Source organism: Pongo pygmaeus, chromosome 1, assembly GCF_028885625.2.
Source record: "Pongo pygmaeus isolate AG05252 chromosome 1, NHGRI_mPonPyg2-v2.0_pri, whole genome shotgun sequence".
NCBI classification, from domain to species: domain Eukaryota; kingdom Metazoa; phylum Chordata; class Mammalia; order Primates; family Hominidae; genus Pongo; species Pongo pygmaeus.
This window is the reverse complement of record NC_072373.2, coordinates 115,069,771-115,090,792: the sequence shown is the minus strand read 5'-3', so window position 1 is coordinate 115,090,792 and position 21,022 is coordinate 115,069,771. Positions and strand designations below refer to the sequence as shown.

Here is a 21,022-nt window from a genome sequence, read left to right as displayed (position 1 = left end):
TGAGATTGCGCCACTGCACTCCAGCCTCGGCGACGGAGCGAGATTCCATCTCAAAAAAAAATAAAAAAGAATTTCAGACTACAGACATAACAGGCTTTCTTAAGAAACACACATTCATAACGATGGTACAATGTAACTTTCTATTTCATTCTAAAGCTTAAAATCCAGAAGATGTATTTCTCAAATTTTCAAATGACATTCCAAAATTATATATTCTTCGCATATTTTATCTCATTTGACAATAAAAGAGCAACAAAAGTAAAACTGCAGTAACATGGATATTAAATACATCTCATATCCCTTACAGTGCCATTTAAAACACAGTAAGGGCATTAGCTGGGTGTGGTGGCAAGAACCTGTAGCCCCAGCTACTTGGGAGGCTAAGGCAGGAGAATCACTTAAACCCGGGAGGTGGAGGTTGCAGTGAGCCAATATCGTGCCGCTGCACTCCAGCCTGGGTGACACAGTGAGACTCGAGACTCCATCTCAAAACAAAACCAAACCAAACAAAACCAACAACAAAACATAGTAAGGGCTAGGCATGGTGGCTTACACCTGTAATCCCAGCACTTTGGGAGGCCAAGGCAGGAGGATCACTTGAGGCTAAGAGTTTGAGACCAGCCTGGGCAACACAGTGAGACCTTCCCTCTACATACACACACACACACACACACACACACACACACACACACAGTCAAGTATGAAACATGTGCCTGTAGTCCCAGATACTCAGGAGGCTAAGGCAGGTGGATCACTTGAGCCCAGGAGCTGGAGGCTGCAGTGAGCCATGATTGTGCCACTGCACTCCAGCCTGGGCAATGGAGCAAGAATGCCTCTAAAAATAAAAAATAAAAGTAAAAAGTGCCTGTAATCCCAGCACTTTGGGAGGCTGAGGTGGGTAGATCACCTGAGGTCAGGAGTTCGAGACCAGCCTGGCCAACATGGTGAAACCCCATCTCTACTAAAAATACAAAAATTAACCAGGCATGGTGGCATGTGCCTATAATCCCAGCTACTTGGGAGGCTGAGGCAGGAGAATGACTTGAAGTTGGGAGGCGGAGCTTGCAGAGCTGAGATCACGCCACTGCACTCTAGCCTGGGTGACAGAGTGAGATTCTGACTTGAAAAAGAAAAAGAAAAGTTATTACCAACTCTTCTTCCTGAACAACTTGGCCCTAATTAGGCAAAGCAGAGTAAGGTAGGCACACTTGCCTCATGCTAAGGAGCAAGGTAAGGGGAGCATCTGTGTAGGAGGGCTGCCTACTATGGAAGTATCAGGGCCTAAACAAGGTAAGGAGTGCAGTCCCACAGAGGGGTAGCCCAGCATGGGATGTGTAGAGCTTCAGCAGAATGAGGAGGGTATGCAGGCTGATAGATGGCCTGGTGCAGGGTCGTCAGAGTCAGGGCAAGATGAGGAAAGCATCCTAGGAGGGAGCCAACTGGCACAGAGTATTGGCAAGTGGACCTTGGGCTTGATTTCAGCTCCTTGGCTGGGTGCCTGTGTGTAATGCACAAACTACCCAATCAAACACGGCACCCTGACTGAATGCTATGCAACTATTAAAAAGGATGAGGTAGAGATCTGTACACAGATATGCAAAGATGTCCAAAATAAAAGTGGGGCAAAAGCAAGTGGAAAAACAATTTTCAATACACTTTTTAAAAAGGATACACATATATCTATATACTTGCTGTACATATACTTACATACAAGCCCTCCCCTCACACATGCACTGCAATAATGTGAATTTGAATGTTACACAATTGACTCTTATTCTCTGTCCAGCCCCCTTTTCTCAAATGTGGGGTGGGCAGGCTATAGTTCTCTTCCTCAAATCGTAGGAGGTGGGTAGTTAGGAAGCAATCATTTTCTGACCATTTGAACTTTTTCAATTCAGTATAGTAATCCCTTGTTATGTGTAGGGATTGGTTCCAGGACCTTCCTCGCATACCAAAACCCATAAAGGCTGAAGTCTCTTATATAAAATGGTGCCGAATTTGCATCATAAAACCTACTTACAACTTATAGCCTTTCATTTACTTTTTTTTTTTTTAAAGAGGCAGAGTCTCCTCATTGCCCAACCTGAAGTGTAGTGGCTATTCACAGATACAATCATGGTGCACTACACCCTTGAACTCCTGGGCTCAAGTGACTGTCCCACCTCAGCCTCCCAAGTAGCTGGGACTACAGGCCCCATGCCTGGCTCTACCTCCCATATGCTTTAAATAATCTTGAGATTACTTATAATACCTAATGCAACGTAAATGCTATGTAAACTACTATTATACTGTATTGCTTAGGGAACAGTGACAAGCAAGAAAAAGTCCATACATGTTCAGTACAGATGCAACCATCCAATTTTTTCTGAATCTTTTCGATCCATGATTGGTTGTATCCACAGGTGCAAAATCCATGGATACAGAAAGCTGACTGTATATGATCAGTTGTACCAATAAAGTTTTTTTAACTTCACATCGGTACTTTTTTTTTTTTTTTTTTGAGGCAGGGTCTCACTTTGTTGACCAGGCTGGAGTGCAGTGGTGCAATCTTGGCTCACTGCAGCCTCCACCTCCCGGGTTCAAGCGATTCTCTTGCCTCGGCCACCCGAGTTACTGGGATTACAGTTGTGCACCACCACACTCGGCTAATTTTGGTATTTTTTAAGTAGAGATCGGGTTTCATCATGTTACCCAGGCTGGTCTTGAACTCCTGAACTCAAGCGATCCGTCTGCCTCAGCCTCCCAAAGTGCTGGGATTACAGGTGTGAGCCACTGCGCCCAGCCTCCCATCAGTACTTTTTATACTATTAATATTAAACCATATTTTTAAAATGTTGTTTTTTCATTATCCTTATAACAAGACTCAAGATTTTTATAAGATTGAATTTTTTGGTCCCCACTTATTAAATTATGGTGGCTATGCAAGAAATTGTCAACAATGGTACCAGTGAGAGAACTTGGGGTAGGGAAACAAGTTATTTACTTTTTATTTTATAACTTTTTATAATGATTAAACATTTTGTGTTTTTTGTTGTTTTTAAATGTTAAAACAGGATCTGAATGGTGGAATAATGGACCTTTTAAGTGGTATTTGTTGTATTTTTCTATATTAAGTAAAACCCTAATAAATATTTTTTTAAAAAAATGAACACATATGATGATGCAGAGATATCACTTCCAATAATTTATCCTAATGAATTAAGTAGACAAATTCACAAAGATATACATACAAGAGGAGATTTAGAATATTATAAAACTGAGAATAAATTTCCAGTAGGTGATGATTAAATGTACCATGGTAAATCCATACCCTGAAATACGATGAAGTTATAACACGCTCATGATCTATTAAGTAAAAGAATGTTATAAAAGGTTGTGTAATATAAATTAACTTTAATCCGTATGAATAAATAGAATTTATAGTTAATATGGATATGCACCAAAAAGCTAACAATGATTATCTCTGGGTGATATAACTATGGTTGAATTTTCTTTTGGTTTATCTGTATTTTCTAATTATAAAAAATAAACACGCCAGACACGGTGGCTCACACCTGTAATCCCAGCACTTTGGGAGGCTGAGGTGGGTGGATCACGAGGTCAGGAGATCAAGACCATCCTGGCTAACATGGTGAAACCCTGTCTCTACTAAAAATACAAATAATTAGCCAGGTGTGGTGGCGGGCACCTGTAGTTCCAGCTACTCAGGAGGCTGAGGCAGGGGAATGGCATGAACCCGGGAGACAGAGCTTGCAGTGAGCCAAGATCACGCCACTGCACTCCAGCCTGGGTGACAGCCTGGGAGACAGCCGTCTCAAAAAAATAAATAAATAAAAATAAGCATAAATCACTTTTATAGCATTTGTTTCAAAAGGAGATAACTTACTTTTTAAAGATTCATCAAATACTTATTGAACACCCACTTCATACAGAGTATTGCGAGAATTAAAACAGCAAGAACAGTGATTACACTTTATTAAATATTTTGTTAAATACTATGTGCCAATCACTTCAATCACATTATCACAATTAATTTTCATAGCAGCTCTTTGGGGTACTATATAAGATTAAGTTTTGGTACATACAACCGGAACTGGAAATAGCAAGTGGTTTAAGCAATACCGATGTTTGTTTCTCTGCCACCTAAAAAAAAAAAAAAAAAAAAAAAAAAGACAAAGTAGGCAGTCTAAGATGTCATCAGGTCCCCAGGTGCCTATATTTCTGCTATGCCACCCTCAACACATGGATTCTGTCTTCAAGATCACTTCATAGTTCACACACGGAGCTCCAGCTATTACATCTACATTCCACGAAGCAAAAAGGAAAAATGCTCTATTTAAGCAGCCTTCCTGGAAGTCCCATATAACACTTTTGCTATGGCTTATTGACCAGGACTTAGTCACATGTACAAACTGCAAGCCAGGCTGGGAAATATAATCTTTAATCATTTTATCCTGCAATGTGCCTCAGGTAAACTACTGAGTTCTATTACTTAGAAGAATGGATATTAGATTAGGCAAAAAATCTCTGCCACAAGCAGGTATTATTATCCTCATTCACACACAGAAAACAGAGGTACAGAATCAAATGGTTAAATGGCAGAGCATAATTTGAAAGCTGTCTATATACCTTTCACTACACATTCTGTGTCCCATTAGAAAATTATATGCATGAAAATAAAATATAAGCACACTCACAGGACATTTATATATGATTAAAGGCAGTTTATTACTAAATGAGATTACTGATAGATGAGAACTCATCTAAAAAATGAACAAAACTAAGAGCGTATTCCTGGCAAATAGAACATCAGCAACAAATTATTTATGAAGCACCTATGATGCACCAAGGGTTTTCGAAAACCTATAAAAAAATATTTTTTGTTGTTTGAGATGGAGTCTCGCTCTGTTGCCCAGGCTGGTGGTGTGCAGTGGCGTGATCTCGGCTCACTGCAACTTCCATCTCTCGGGTTCAAGCGATTCTTCTGCCTCAGCCCCCCGAGTAGCTGGGATTACAGGCGCCCACCACCACGCCCGGCTAATCTTTGTATTTTCAGGAGAGACGGGGTTTTGCCATGTTGGCTAGGCTGGTCTTGAACTCCTGATCTCAGGTGAGCCACCCACCTCGGCCTCCCAAAGTGCTGGGATTACAGGCATGAGCCACTGCGCCCAGCCTAAAGCCTGTAAATGTTTTAAAATGTAACATACATAAAGCACATAAAGTCCACCAATCTTATATGTACAGCTCAAATAACTTCTATATATGTATAAATATATATATATAAAATATGTATGTCATTCATATTGTATATGGCACTTGGTTTTTCTTCGTTTCAGTATAGTATTTCATTTAATGGTAATGCCAATATTTATTTATCCATTCTCCTGTTGATTGATATGTGGACTATTTCCAGGTATTGGTTATTACGAAGAAAGCTGTTCTAAACAATTTTTTTCCTTTTTTTTTGGAGATGGGGTCTTGCTCTGTCATCCAGGCTGGAGTGCAATGGTACAATCATGGCTCACTGCCAACTCAACCACCTGGGCTTTAAGTGATCCTCCCACCTCAGCTTCCCAAGTATCTGGGACCACAGGCATGTGCCACCATGCCTGGCTAATTGTTTAAAAACTTTTTTTGTAGAAATGGGGTCTTACTATGTTGTCCAAGCTGGTATTAAACTCCTGGCCTCAAGCGATCCTCCTGCTTCAGGCTCCCAAAGTGCTGGGATTACAGAAGTGAGCCACTGTGTTCAGCCCGTTATAAACATTCTTTTTCTTTCTTTCTTTTTTTTTGAGACAGTCTTGCTCAGTTGCCAGGCTGGAGTGCAGTGGTGCGATCTCGGCTCACTGCAACCTCTGCCTCCCGGGATCAAGCGATTCTCCTGCCTCAGCTGCTCAAGTAGCTGGGACTACAGGCACGCACCACCACACCCAGCTCATTTTTTTGTATTTTTAGTAGAGACAGAGTTTCACCATGTTGGCCAGGATGGTCTCGATCTCCTGACCTTGTGATCTGCCCGCCCTGGCCTCCCAAAGTGCTGGGATTACAGGCATGAGCCGCCACACCCAGCCTAAACATTCTTACATGTATCTTTGATAGACACAATCACACTTCTTTTGGGTATTACCTAGGAGCAGAATTGCTGGGTTATAAAATAGGCATATGTTTCGGGGTTTTTTGATTTTTGTTTTTGAGATGTAGTCTCACTCTGTTGCCCAGGCTGAGTGCAGTGGTGCAATCTTGGCTTACTGCAACCTCCACCTCCTGGGTTCAAGCAATTCTCCTGTCTCAGCCTCCTGAGTAGCTGGGACTACAGGTGCCTGCCACCACACCTGGCTAACTTTTGTATTTTAGTAGAGATGGGGTTTCTCCATGTTGGCCAGGCTGGTCTCGAACTCCTGACCTCAGGTGATCTGCCCACCTCGGCCTCCCAAAGTGCTGGGATTACAGGCCTGAGCCACTGCACCTGGCCAAGTAGGCATATGTTTAACTTAAGTGGACACTGCCAGAGTTTTCCAAAGAGGCTGTACTAATTTACACTCTCACCAGCAATATATGAGGTTGCAGTCACTCCTCAGTCATACTGGAATTGTTAGTCTTTTTAATTTTAGCCATTCTGGTATGTAGTAGCATCTCACTGTGGTTTCCATGTCAACTTTTCAAACTCATTTGTTTCTTTTTTTGTTTGTTTCTTATCATACCATATTTATTTTATTTTTTACCATTATATTTTATTTTTTAAGATTATTTTTATACATCATCATGTTCTGTTGGAATTGAGCTTTATAAACTCCAAAACATTGGTAATCAAGCATAAGTCAGTTCTCAGACATTTTAGGTAAGTCCTCATGTATCACAGATGGCAGTTTAAGTCATGAAAGTAGACAAAAGATGGTAGAAGTACTATCAATGTGTGGAATCATGGAAGCCAAAGGAAGAGACTCTATCAAGAAGGAAAGAGTGGTCAACAATGACAGATACATTGTCAAAAGGTCAAGTAAGATAAAAACTGGAGTGTCTGTTGGTCATTAGGACTTGGACAAGAGCAGGTTCAGTGGCATGGAGGCTGAAGGAAAATAAGTGAATTGAGAACTGGATGAGAAAAAAGAATGCAAATATCAACTGTAGACAATCCATTCAAGAAGTTTATCCAAATAGGCAAGTAGACAATAGAGTGGAGCTGGACAGGAATGTGAAGTCCAGGAAATCTTTCTAAACTTGTTTCTTATACAAGTTTAATCTTGTTTAAACACCAGTGGGAAGGAGTCACTAAAGAGGAGGGAAGAAAAGAAACAAGGGTATAAAGCAAAGACCTCAAGAAGGAGAGAGAGCATGGGCCTCCAATGGGACCTGGAAAGATTATCAGCATCTGCCAGGAAGAGGGACAGGTCTTCCACTGGAACAGAAAGTAAATGATAAAAGAAAGATAAGAGTGCAGGTAAATTTCCAGGTTTAGGGGCTATACACTGATGAACTTTCCATCTGATGGCTTCTATTTTCTATTTTAACAGCCACGGTTATCTGCTGAGAGTAAAGTGAGAGACAGAAAAGCCAAAGGTTTAAGGAGAAGGAAGAAGGTTTAAAATAGGAAGTGTGGGGGGAAAAGGTGCAAGAATACACAGGTTCCCTAAGCAAAGAGTTTTCAGAGTTATGAAAAAAACCTTTGAGAACATTCATCATGATTAGGGACCACAGATAAGAAGAAAAGAGAGCATCAGATAAAGAGTGGGTGAAAGGCTGGTGAGAGGTAACAAAACCAGGATAATATCATGAGAGGAAAAAGTTCTAAAAAGAAAAGACAGAAGCAAACCAGTGTCATACAAGTAAGGAGAATAAAAACTGAGAAAGGATCCTTGCATTTGGTAAGAGGGCATTAAGTAAATGGTTTCTAAAGGATGGTGAAGGCAGATAACAGCAAAAATTAAAAAGAAAATTAGTGAGGAAATGGACAAAGTATGAACACAACATTTATTTGAAACTCAGTAAGAGGGATAATAAAAACAAAAAGAAGATGCAACTTCAAATGAAACATTTTAAAGTTGGGGAAAATCGATATTTTTTAAAACTGCAGCAAAAAATAATGAAAGATATAATAAATACATGGAAGAGGGAGGAGAAAGTCTGATGGAAGAAAGGTGCTACAGCTCACAAGAGGGTCAAAAGAATGGCAGTACTACTTTGCAACAGTTCTTTAGTCTTAATACAAAATAACTTAGGCAGAGGAGGATTGCTTGAGCCCAGAAGTTCAAGACCAGCCTGAGCAACATAGTGAGACCCTGTCTCTATTTTTAAAATTTTTAAAATGATGATAAGCAATGTCACTTAATCATTCTTCAAACTAAAAGAAGAACTAAGCTGCAAGAATTCATCCTCTTTTTGGAGTGCACATTAAACTCAATTATTGATGTGATGCATCGCTTTTCAGTCTTTTGGCTAAGATCAAGTGTATTGATGTGATGGGGCACAAATGAATCTCTTGGCCAAATATTTTTCTTTAATGTTTCAGGTTTCTCTTCAGGAAAATAACAACTAAAGTCTGGTAATAGTAATAAGAACTAACAATATCTCTACATTTTATTTTGTTCAAACTTTCTTCACTGATAATGCCGTGTTCAAGATGCAGTAGTGGCCAGGCGCGGTGACTCACACCTATAACTCCAGCACTTTGGGAGGTAGAGGTGGGTGGATCACTCGCGGTCAGGAGTTCAAGACCAGCCTGGTCAACATGGCAAAACCCTGTCTCTACTAAAAATACAAAAAATTAGCCAGGCATGGTGGCCGGCGCCTGTAATCCCAGTTACTTTGGAAGCTGAGGCAGGAGAATCACTTGAACCTAGGAGGCAGAGGTTGCAGTGAGCAGAGATCCCACCACTGCACTCCAGCCTGAGCTACAGAGCTAGACTCTGTCTCAAAAAAAAAAAAAAAAAAAAAAAGTGCAGTAGTGATGCTTGAAAGATACAGTAGCCAGATATAGACAATAGTACCAAGTGTTATTTGCCATAACAATGTCTTTTGGAACCCTTCAGCATATAGCTTCAAAGGTAGTTCACTAGACCACCAAAAGCAGCACATTTGCAAATTTTGTTATTCTAAAATATTGAACAATATCTGCCCAATGAGATTTCTTCCTTCCTTCCCTCCCTCCCTTTCTTTTCCTTCTTTCTTTCTTTCCTTTTTCTTTCTCTCTCTCTCTCTCCCTCCCTCCCTCTCTCTCTCTCTCGTCTTTCTTTCTCTTTCCCAAGGTCTTATCCTGTTGCCCAGGATGCAGTGCAGTGGCATAATTGCAGCTTACTGCAGCCTCACTCTTCGGCCTTACGCAATCCTTCTACCTCAGTCTCCAGGGTAGCTAGGATCACAGGCACACATCACCACGCCTGGCTAATTTTTTGTATTTTTAGTAAAGACTGGGTTTCGCCATGTTGCCTAGGCTGGTCTCAAACTCATGGGCTCAAGTGATACTACTGCCTCGGCCTTCCAAGTGCTGGGATTAAAGGCATGAACCACCATGCCTGACCCAGATTGCGTCTCAAATAGAAAAATTCTGGATTCATAAAATCTGCTTAGCTCCTTATCTCAACTATCAAATTCCATTATGATATAGTAAATAGCTACAGTTAACTCTGAATAAAATATTTTAAAATGTTGGTTACTCAGCAAGCTTCCTTTAATATAATTAACAACTTTCAATATATTCATGAGATTCAGAAAGTTTTCTGTGCATACCAAAGCTTTGCAATATATAAAACAGCAGTTTCAAACAGCATTCTTAGCCCTTAGAACAAACAGGACAGAAACGGAGCCCAGCAGTGACTTGCTGGACAGTATGTTCACCCACACCCAGCCTATTGTTTTTGCTGGAGGGAAAGCTCCAAGCTTTCCTGCTGCCCTGGACATTCAGAAGAAAGCAAGAGGATGTCTATGCTTTCAGCTGTATTGTTTTGACTACTGGCTGTAAGTTTGCCTGTCTCTAATTCCCTCCCTCCCCTTGAGTGTTGGAAGGTGCTTTGAGGAGATACTCATTAAAACACAGTGTGAGACTTGCATGGGAGGCTGGACAGGGGGAGGGAACACTGTTAGCAGCAGCTTCAAACGATGCTTAAAATAACTGCTTTATATTTTCTAATCACATTTGCTATTCAATTGCTGATAATTATTTAATATTTTTTTCCCAGTTTAATTTCTGAGGATCAACAATTTATTTTTTAAAATTCTGTAAATATACCCATACAGCTGTGGTTAAATTTAAACAACACAAGAAAATCCTGCCGGGCACGGTGGCTCATGCCTGTAATCCCTGCACTTTGGGAGGCCGAGGTAGGCAGATCACAAGGTCAGGAGTTCGAGACCAGCCTGACCAACATGGTGAAACCCCGTCTCTACCAAAAATACAAAAATCAGCCAGGCATGGTGGCTCGCACCTGTAATCCCAGTTACTCAGGAGGCTGAGGCAGGAGAATCGCTTGAACCCGGGAGGCGGAGGTTGCAGTGAGCCGGTATCGTGCCACTGCGCACCTGGGCGACACACCGAGACTCCGTATCAAAAAAAAAGAAAAAAGAAAAGAAAATCCTCCTTATTATCTTTGCTACCTAAAAGCACAGTACAACTTACAATATCAGCGACCCCATCGATTTGGATTGCAAAATCTGCACGAGACTCTAACCATCTTACAAGTACTGCTGAAATGTCCCATAATTGTAAAGAATAGAGCTATGTCATCACTAAGAAGTATAATTTTTAATTTCCAGCTGATTTAGCATCAAAAATCATGAGCATAACATCCATGAATTCTAGATGAATACTTTTTTCAAGAGATATGTAGCCATTTTTCCCTTATCCCACTGATATACAACTAAATGAGACAATAATCTTTCTCACGAATGATTCTTGAATAAATAGGAAACTGAGATAACGTTATCTCTTTTTCTTTCTTTGAAAATATTTGAAAGGGCTTATTTAAAAGTCCAGTATGCTATGTTTCCAAGAATCTTTTTAACTTTAAAGATTTTTAATTTTCATTTGCAACATTATATGAAGACATAGGTCTGTCATTTTACTCAGATTTTGCCCATTTGATAAAGCCATATTTTAAATAATCTTCATTGAAAGTCTTATACTTTTTCTCAGGTGACCATTTCCCTCAACATTTTTGTTCTTCCAGATCCAGTCACCGCACATACCTCTGTATTTTTTACTTCGTTTTTTTCTCCTATTAAACAACAAATTTGAAAGGCAAATTGATGCAGTTTGATTTAAAAATGCAATTATCACTAGACTTGAAAATATCACACTTGACGAATGCAAAGTTCAAAAATAAAATTTGGTTCAACGACTCACCATTTTTAACAACAGCAGACAAAATTCTCCTACTCTTTGCTCAATCCTGATTTATGTCAATATAACTATACAATGATAGCTATCACATTACACTCATGATTAAACTGACCATCACTCTAATTCACATAATTTTCCCCTTTTGTTCCAAGTTACCCCTTATAGTTTAAACAGGGCCCAGGGAAAAGGAAATTTTCAGTAAATACTGTTGTGGAGCAGGCTATGTCATTTCCTCACAGAAAGCTCTATTATTATAGCCTTAATAGACCCTTATTTAATCAGAATATCAAAGAGTACAGATAAATATTTAAATACAAAATTATGCTTTACATTGCTAAGTAACCAATTCAAACACATTCCACACAGCTGGGAGATTTTGTTTTTTACTCCAACAGAAAAAAAGACAGAGAAAAAATGCAAATCCCTTTTAAGTAGCAGCAAAAATAACTCTCTCTCTCCCCCACCAATCTGTCCTGAATTTTAACATCCAAACAAAAAATCCGCAAACATGTCATTTCTATGAATTCAAACTTAAAGGAAAAAAATAATAATTTTTCTCCATGTCCTTTGTTGTAAATATCTATCACTGCTATGAAAACTACGAAAGTTAGACATTTAACTTTAAAAAGTAGAGCATAACCTTTAAATAATATAAATGGATTAATATTGCCTGAACTAAATGCTAAAAACTCTGTTTTCACGCCACTAACCAGAAGTCTAAGATTCATAAGAAAAAAAATATTGAATTTATTCCTCAAACACAGGGGCCAGGCATAATGGCTTCATACCTGTAATCCCAGCACTGTGGGAGGCTGAGATGGGAGGATCCCGAGGTCGGGAGTTCAAGCCCAACCTAGACAACGTATCAAGACCTCCCATCTCTACAAAAAGTTTTTTAAAAAGTTAGCCAGTCTTGGTGGCGTGCACCTGTAGTGCTAGCTAACTGGGAGGCTGAGGTGGAGGGATCGCGCGAGCCCAGGGGTTGGAGGCTGCAGTGAACTATGATTGTGCCACTGCACTCCAGCCTGGGTGACAGAGAAAGACCAAGAAAAGAAAAGGAAAGGGAAGAGGGAAGAGGGAAGAGGGAAGAGGGAAGAGGGAAAAGGGAAAAGGGAAAAGGAAAGGGAGGAAGGAAAAAAATGGGTAAACACCTGGAATAGATAGATGTGAAAAAGTCAGTCCTTTAAATTTTCTTCTCTTATCATCATTTACTTAATCCTTCGTCTTATAATTTGCTATACTGCTTATAAAGTGAAGACATTGTCATGTTTTCTTTTCTTTAGGATAAAACTTATTCATTCAGGGCAGAAGAAAAAGAGAAAAAAATTCCATCCTGTCCAACCCTCTGGGAACCAGTGCAGAATACTCCTTCAAAATTATCTTTTATTTCACCCAGGTTTCAATGTCCCCACTTTCACTGAAGCGAAAAGATCAATGTTTTATTGAGTCAGTAAAGAACACTGAATATCAAAAAATATTTTTCAAACATACTTTTTTATTCTGACTCTGTACAAGTTAATCTATTTCTCTGTATCTAAGGTTCCAAACCAGTAAAGGGAATATTTTCCATTTAAATGAGAAATGGGGGATGAATGAAAATGTTTTAATTATTTTAAGAAATGTACTAGAATTTAAAAACAGGAGGTATAATTTCGAAGAACCATGATTTTTTTTTTCTAAACCAAGCTTACGAATTCAAATATTTCAAAGATCCCTTAAGGTTGGCACACTATGGCCTGCCTGTGGGCCAAATTTGGCCCACTGCCTGTTTTTGTAAGGCTTCTCAGTTAAGAGTGGTTTTTACATTTTTTAATGGTTGGGGGGAAAAGTCAAACAAGTATAACATTTTGTGATGTGAAAATTATATGAAATTCAAATTTCAGTGTCCATAAATAAAGTTTTATTGGAACACAGTCCACGCTTATCCATTTAAGTGTTGTCTATGGCTGCTTTTTGGCAGAATTGGGTAGTTGTGACAGAGACCGTATGGCATACAAAGTACAAAATATTAATATTTGCTATCTAGCCCTTTACAGAATATTTGCTAACTTCTGCCTTAGAAGACCATATTGCTATTCTTTTTCTTTTTTTTTTTTTTTGTCTTGTCACCCAAGCTGGAGTGCAATGGCACAATCTCGGCTAACTGCAACCTCTGCCTCCCGGGTTCTAGCAATTCTCCCACCTCAGCCTCCCAAGTAGCTGGGACCACAGGCATGTGCCACCATGCTGGCTAATTTTTTAAAATTTTTTGTAGAAACGAGGTCTCCTTATGTTGCTCAGGCTGGTCTAGAACTCCTGGGCTCAAGTGATCTTCCCATCTTGGCCTCCCAACATGCTGATTATAGGCATGGGGACACAGTCTTTTGTTGTTTTTTAAGCTTTGTCTATGATTTCCAAGAACTAAAGATCCAGTGTTGGGATAGGAATATGCTTTTGAAGCTTTGATTGATGGTAAACGGAAGCTGGGCACAGCAGCTCATGCCTGTAATCTTAACACTTGGATAGGCTGAGGCAGAAGGAGTGTTTAGGCCCAGAAGTTTAAGATCAGCCTGGGCAACACAGTGAAACCCTATCTCTACAAAAGAAAAAAATTTATGTATTTATTTATTTATTTAAATTTTTTTTGAGACAGAGTTTCACTCTTGTCTCTCAGGCTGGAGTGCAATGGCACAATCTCAGCTCACTGCAACCTCCACCTCCCGGGTTCAAGTGATTCTCCTGCCTCAGCCTCCCAAGTAGCTGGGATTACAGACACGCGCCACCACATCCAGCTAATTTTTGTATTTTTAGTAGAGATGGGGTTTCATCATGTTGGCCAGGTGGGTCTCAAACTCCTGAGTCAAGTGACCCACCGCCTTGGCCTCCCAAAGTGCTAGGATTACAGGTGTGAGCCACTGTGCCTGGGCAAAACAATTGTTTTTTAATTAGCAGGGGGTCAGGCCGGGTGCGGTGGCTCACGCCTGTAATCCCAGCACTTTGGGAGGCCAAGGCGGGTGGATCACCTGAGGTCAGGAGTTCGAGACCAGCCTGATCAATATGGTGAAACCCCATCTCTACTAAAAATACAAAAATTACCCAGGCGTGGTGGTGTGTGCCTGTAGTCCCAGCTACTTGGGAGGCTGAGACAGGAGAATCACTTGGACCTGGGAGGCAGAGGTTGCAGTGAGCCGAGATCACACCACTGCACTCCAGCCTGGGCAACAGAGCAAGACTCTGTCTCAAGAAAAATAAAATAAAAAATAAAAATTAGCAGGGGATGGTGGTGCATGCCTGTAGTCCTAGTTTCTCAGGAGACTGAAGCAGGAGGATCCCTTGAGCCCAAGAGGTCCAGGCTGCAGTGAGCTATGATTGCATCACTGTATTCCAACCAGGGTAGCAGAGCAAGACCCTGTCTCTTGAAAAAATAAAAAAGTAAATAAGTTATATGTGCCATGCAAATAAAGAGACAGAAAAATAATTCCATAATAAAGCCAGAAGATCAACGTTCTTGTGCAGCTGTGAATTTGCTATAAAGCTTTTTACAAAGAGAAGCTCCAATAATACTTTGGGAAATACAGTCCCTGACTTAATGATGGTTTAAATTAACAATTTTTCAACTTTATGATGGTGCCAAAGCAGTATGTGCTCAGTACCCTCCTTAACTTATGAGGGGGTTATGTTCGGATAAACTCTTCGTAAGTTTATCATATGTTGACTAACAATATTTTCAACTTATGACGGGTTTATTCAGACATAACCCTATCGAAAATTGAGCAGCATCTGTACTTCTGGAATAAATGAGTGACTCCCAAATGAAATTTTAAAAGAACAGAACTCATTTGGATGTAAAAGTTGTTCAACTTTCAATTAAAACCCATTTCATTGCTTTACAGTAATACTTTGTAGGACAAAATTAGCATAGATAAATAATTCCTTCTACTTACATAAAGCAAATCATTTATTCTTGGCCCTCTTCTCTTCTAATTCTATATGCTCCCTTGAGCAATTTCATCTGCTCTTACGGCTTCAATTAACCCTTACTGGCTACCTCTGAAATCTGAATCACCAATTTTAGCCTAGCTTCTGGACTCTGGATCCTCTCTTGACATCTCCACTTGAATGCTCCAAAGACAATTCAAACTCAACATGTTCAAAATGGAAACAATTATCTTCCTCCAATATTAAAAAATAAAACAAGACCCTTCATCCAAACAGTTTTCCAAGCTAAAAAACTAAGTCATTTACTTTTCTGTTCCTCTTTTGAGCCAATTGATTTTAAAGCCCTGTCAAATTCTACACCTTCACTATCTATCCTCTCCTCTCCATCCCTATTACTATTTTCCTACTCCAGGCCCCTATCCTCTCTTATCTGGACTATTTCAATAGCAATAGCCTCCTAACTTATCTCCCTACCTTTTGTCTCTCTTCATCCAATTCAGCCTCCAAACCATCTTCAGCTTATCTTTCCTAAATACCTATATCTAAAATCCTTCACTGGCTCTCCATTGTCTTTAGAATCAAGTCCAAAGTCCTTAGCACGATACCCTGGCTCTTCACAACCTAGCACCAGAAGACTTTTTTCCCTCTTTTTCTGAATCATAACTTTTTTTTTTTTTTTTTTTTTTTAAGACAGAGTCTCACTCTGTTGCCAGGCTGGAGTGCAGGTGCACGATCTCAGCTCACTGCAACTTCTGACTCCCTGGTTCAAATGATTCTCCTGCCTCACCCTCCCAAGTAGCTGAGATTACAGGCACACGCCACCACACCCGTATAATTTTTGTAGTTTAGTAGAGACGGGGTTTCACCATGTTGACCAGGATGCTCCCGATCTCCTGACCCTCTTGATCCACCCGCCTTGGCCTCCCAGAGTGCTGGGATTACAGGCATGAGCCACCACGCCTGGCCCTAAATCTTAACTTTTTACTTACCTAAGTCTGTAATGTTGTCTTATATCTTGTACTTCAAAGTATTAAAAGTACCTTTAACACCATACTTTTTAGTGAAACATTCTGCCAAACTGAACTAATCACTCATTTCATTGTTCCAAATGAAGGGAAGTGAAATACCACATTACCTAGCAATTTTAGTGATCCTAATGCAATCAGCAAGGAAGCTTTGCAATTTTATTTTTTCATCTTATTTCCAGGCACCATCTCCTTTAGCCAAACCACCCATTTCTATACACCCTGGCCTTCAGTGACAATGGACTACAATACATTCCTCAAACATACCATATATTTGCACACTTATCCCTGGTTTTCATTCATATCTCCTGTTTCCTGACCCAATTTCAGCAAACTCCTATTCATCCTTCAAAGCCAAATTTAATATCTTCTCTCTAATCATCCTCCCTACCACATGCAGAATGATTTTTCCTCATCAGTGGTTAAATTCTATCTATACTTCTTTCTTTTTCTTGCATCTCTTCAAATGTACCTAAATCTATATTTCTTTACAGCTCTTACCACGCTGAAATTGTAGGGACTTATTTACATGATGGGTTATAAGCTTCTTAAAGATAGGGGAGCATTTTCTTGTCTTGAATCTAATACTTAATTTACGATCTGAGAACAGATATTTTTAACTTCTTAATGAAAGAAGTTATGAGGTGCTTTTTAATGAAAAATAAGCACCTCATATTGTTAAGATAATGCCATAACTGTTGTTACCGAGGGACTGAGGGCTTAGAATCAACCCCATGTCATTCACTGGCAACAACAAAAAAAGGGTTCCTACATACAAACTATAATTAAATCGTATCTTTGACATGCCTTCACCTATATATTGCAATACCAGTTTATTGTTTCCTCTTTCTTTCCTTCTTTTTGAAATAGTTTTTTATAGACCTCTTTTTAAAATACCTATTAGATGTCATTTGTATCTCACTCACAGAATATGAAACTCAGTATAGTGCAAAGGTTACAATCAGGTCCTTGGAGTATGACTGATTTGAATCCTACTTTTGCTATCTAGGTTGTCTAATCATGGGCAAGTTACTCAACCTCTCTATGCCTCTTAATGAGATGATCATAACAACATCCCTCATGGTGCTGTTGTGAGGATTAAGTAAGCTAACACATGTAAAGAATTTAGAGTGCTGCCTGGCACAGAATAGGTACCAATGAATGATAGCTGATGTTGTTATTATTACCATCCGCTTTAAAAACAGCTTTTGTTTTTTTGGTACTTATTTTAGCCCACTTGGTAGAATGGAATCTCCTAGACGAAAAGAATTACATACTGCTCTTACATAAATATAATCTTGTGCCTATTGTATAGTAGGCCCTCAAAAAACAATGTGAATGTAAGGTTTCAGACCTCCAAGATCAACAAATTGTAAATCACAGAAAAATTTATACATGGAGTACATGTTTAAAACTCATGTACTAAAGTAGCTTCAAAAGACCCATCCTCCACTGAATTGCTGAAACATGTTTAAGTAAAACTTCTAAAGCAACACATACAAAAATTACATTCACTAGTAACTTTCCCTCTACTACTTCATTTAATTTGATCTTGGTATCCAGTGGTCTAAAATTCTTGCCTATAACTTGACTCACTACAGATCAGTTAAAAGTAATATAATTTCCAGCTTTAGAAAACTGCTTATTGTCATTAAGAAAAATGAATATTCTTCCTTTATTGCTGCATTTAAAAAACGTACTGCCACATTCAACACACACACACACACACACACACACACCCCCCAACTAATGAAAGACCAAGACACATAATTACTACATTTCCTGGTTTCTGCCTGGCAAACTCAGAACAGGCCTACAAGTATCCCCAGCAAAAGCCTACGGGTTACAAAACTGCCATTTTCTTTTTTATTTCCCATTTCCCCGCTAAAATCCCTCGCACACATATCCATAGTACAGAACAAAAACGTCTATAATAAAGGCTGTATGAAAAAGTATGGCTATATATTAACAATATTTTGGAAGATTTAAATCTTCCTATAAGCAGCCCGTCAATTCACAAAAACAAATGGAAGTCTTGATTTGGAGCAATATTCCCAGCTTACTTTAGCAGGTATCTTAAACTACAACTATTTAGCTAAGACAAAGAAGTAGATTATTTGATTGCTACAGACTTCGTGGTAAATGATTCAGCAACAGTGTATAGATAACACCACTGTGCTATTCTAGAAAATTTCATCAATCATTTAAAAATAGAACACGCTCAAACAATGGGGGTCACTTTGTGGGAAAAGTTTAAACAACTTATTTACACAGTAAGCAAGGATCTATCACTTTATCTAAAACACTGCAGAAGAATCACTAGCTTTAGGGTAAACGTTTGTAAAGTGCCTACTATGTACCAGGCACGTAGTAGTTGCTTCACAGAATATACACGCTCCACACGCACGTTCAAATATCTGACATTTGTAGAATACTGTCACTCATCTGATTTGACCCCGAGAATACCCATAGGCATGAACTTGCCAGTTTCACAGTTACGGAAAGAGAGGCCCAGGAAGTTAATTTGGCCGAGGTATCACATCTGGTTCCGTGGGCTCTGGCCCTAGACTTGAGCCTTTTGACTCATAATCTAATCATCAGCTGCTATACAGCTCTAGTTACTCAAATGCTCTTAGGTGTTCCACTGTCAGATTTTTAAATTAAAATTCTACTTGACAACTTTCGGTATTGTGCGTATTAGATGCTGTTAAGAATCAAAACACCAAAAAAAGCAAAAAAATTGTTTGGAAGTGCATCGTCCCAGCATGTCGAAGTTCAAGCTCACTGGCTAATTTTGGAGAAAGCCCGCGTTTCCCCGGGCTGCGGGGCGCTCCCTCCCTCTTCCCCAGCAGAGAGCGGCGCCCAGCCTAGGTGTCCCCAGGCCCCTGAGGTGAGCGAGGAGGTCCTCAGCCAGGCTCCGCCACAACCCGTGCGGCCCCCAGATGACGTCCCAAAGCTGAGCCCAACAACCGGTTGCTCCTCCGGACGGAGGAGGTGCCGAGACAGCGGGGCGCGGAGACGCCACCTCCGCCACTCCGGCTCGCACCTTCCGCGGACTACGCAGCGGCGCCACAACCCCGCACCCGACGCCCAGAAGGGTGATGCCAACAGCCCCGAGAGTCCGAAGCCCCTCCGGCTTGAAACCCCGCTCCGAATCACCCCGACTCCTACCCGTCTGGACCTCAACGTTGTCTCTGTGGCCAGGCTCGTCTCCCGGGTCTCACTCGGGTCCGCTCCGTCCCGCCCCCGCAGACCCTGCCAAAGGCCCCGTCCCGGCTGCAGCCCCACCCCCTAGCCCCGCCCTCCCTGGCAAGGCTCAGTTCTTATTGGCTCCTATTCCCACCCCTCACGCTATGCCCGCCCCCGACACCGCCCTGGCAGGCGGTGAGGGGAACCACCACGCCTCAAGTCAGCTGAATGGCCAGAACCTTGCCAGGACCTCGGTCACTGCAGTTCCAGCAGGCGGGCGACCAATGTCACCGTCGTCCGCCCGAGCCCTCGAGCCAGAGCTCCATCGCCTTCGCCTGCCGTCGCATCGGCCCCACGGCGACGGCCCTACGCTTCATGTGAAGGTTTACTCTTCACAACTACTCAACAAGATAAAGCCTGGCTTAATCAGGGAATCCAAGCACTGTTTCCTAGGCTAACCTCAATGAGCAAACAATTGCACTACGGTGCCAAGTTGAAACGTCAAGAGAAGCAAATAACTCTCGCGGCACCTCAGGCTTGGAATCTCAGAACACGGGTGCCTTGATACTCCCAGTGCGTGAGGTCAGTCCCCACGCCCTGTTGAGACGCACATGCCTAAGCGCTCCGCCTGCAACACGCTCTTGCTTAGGTATGTTCATGGTGTTGTGCCTACTGCAAGCTGTAACCCAGTTTCACCGAGGCTGCGGGACAAGGATCAGTTGAGCCTGTTTCCCAGGCACTCGCTAACCACCCCACCCCGCCTCGCCCCGCCCCACCCCACCCCACTCCACCCCACCCAGCCAGAGCCTCTTGGGTCTGGTGACCAAACTCTTCCTACATTTGTTCACACAGAGGTACCAAAATAGAAGACTACCAGAAAGAGAGGTGTTTAGTTATGTATCACGGATGACTGTCACAAGCAAACTTAACCCAAACAATAAAGGCAGCATATCCCAAACCGTTGTGAAACTATGACCTGTAGACAGTAAAACAGAAATTACATTCTATGATGGGGGAAAATAAAGTAATGACATACTTAAAAAAAATCATGTCCCAATGAGGAAATAAATGTGGATATTGTCTGTAGTAAATTTTGCACACTGATCATTATGGACTTCCCCCACCAAAAAAAAAAAAAATTCTTATATAACGTATCTATCTATTTATTTATTGAGACAGGGTCTCTTTGTGTCACTCACACTGGAGTGCAGTGGCCCAATCATAGCTCACTTGAAGCCTCAACTTCCTAGGCTCAAAGGATCCTCCCACCTCGGCCGCCCAAGTGGCTAGTACTGTAAGCATGCACCACCACCCCCGGCTAATATTTTTATTTTTATTTTTTTGTAGAGACAGGGTCTCGCTATGTTGCCCAGGCTGGTCTCCAACTCCCGAGCTCAAGCAGTCCTCCTGCCTCAGCCTCCCAGAGTGCTGGGATTACAGACATGAGCCACTGCACCCAGCCCAGAAATGTATTTTTTGACCCCTGCATTCAGGAAGATTATTTGGCAAAATAAGGCAGGTTGAATTCCAAGTATCATGTATGAAAACAAGTTTATAG

General features: G+C 40.9%; 1 protein-coding gene across 4 annotated transcripts in view; it reads right to left on the bottom strand.

The window, feature by feature from the left end:
• DENND2C (DENN domain containing 2C) overlaps positions 1-19,888 on the bottom strand; it is an 89,184-nt gene extending 69,296 nt beyond the window's left edge. Inside the window, exon 1 of one of the 4 annotated variants that reach the window (XM_054437815.2) lies at positions 19,715-19,888. The gene's annotated coding sequence lies outside the window, so the exon portion shown is untranslated. Of the gene's footprint in view, positions 1-19,446; positions 19,566-19,703 lie in introns of those variants that run through there. The other 3 variants (XM_054437834.2, XM_054437842.2, XM_054437823.2) reach the window with 3 other exon arrangements.
• Between the last annotated feature and the right edge of the window lie 1,134 nt (positions 19,889-21,022).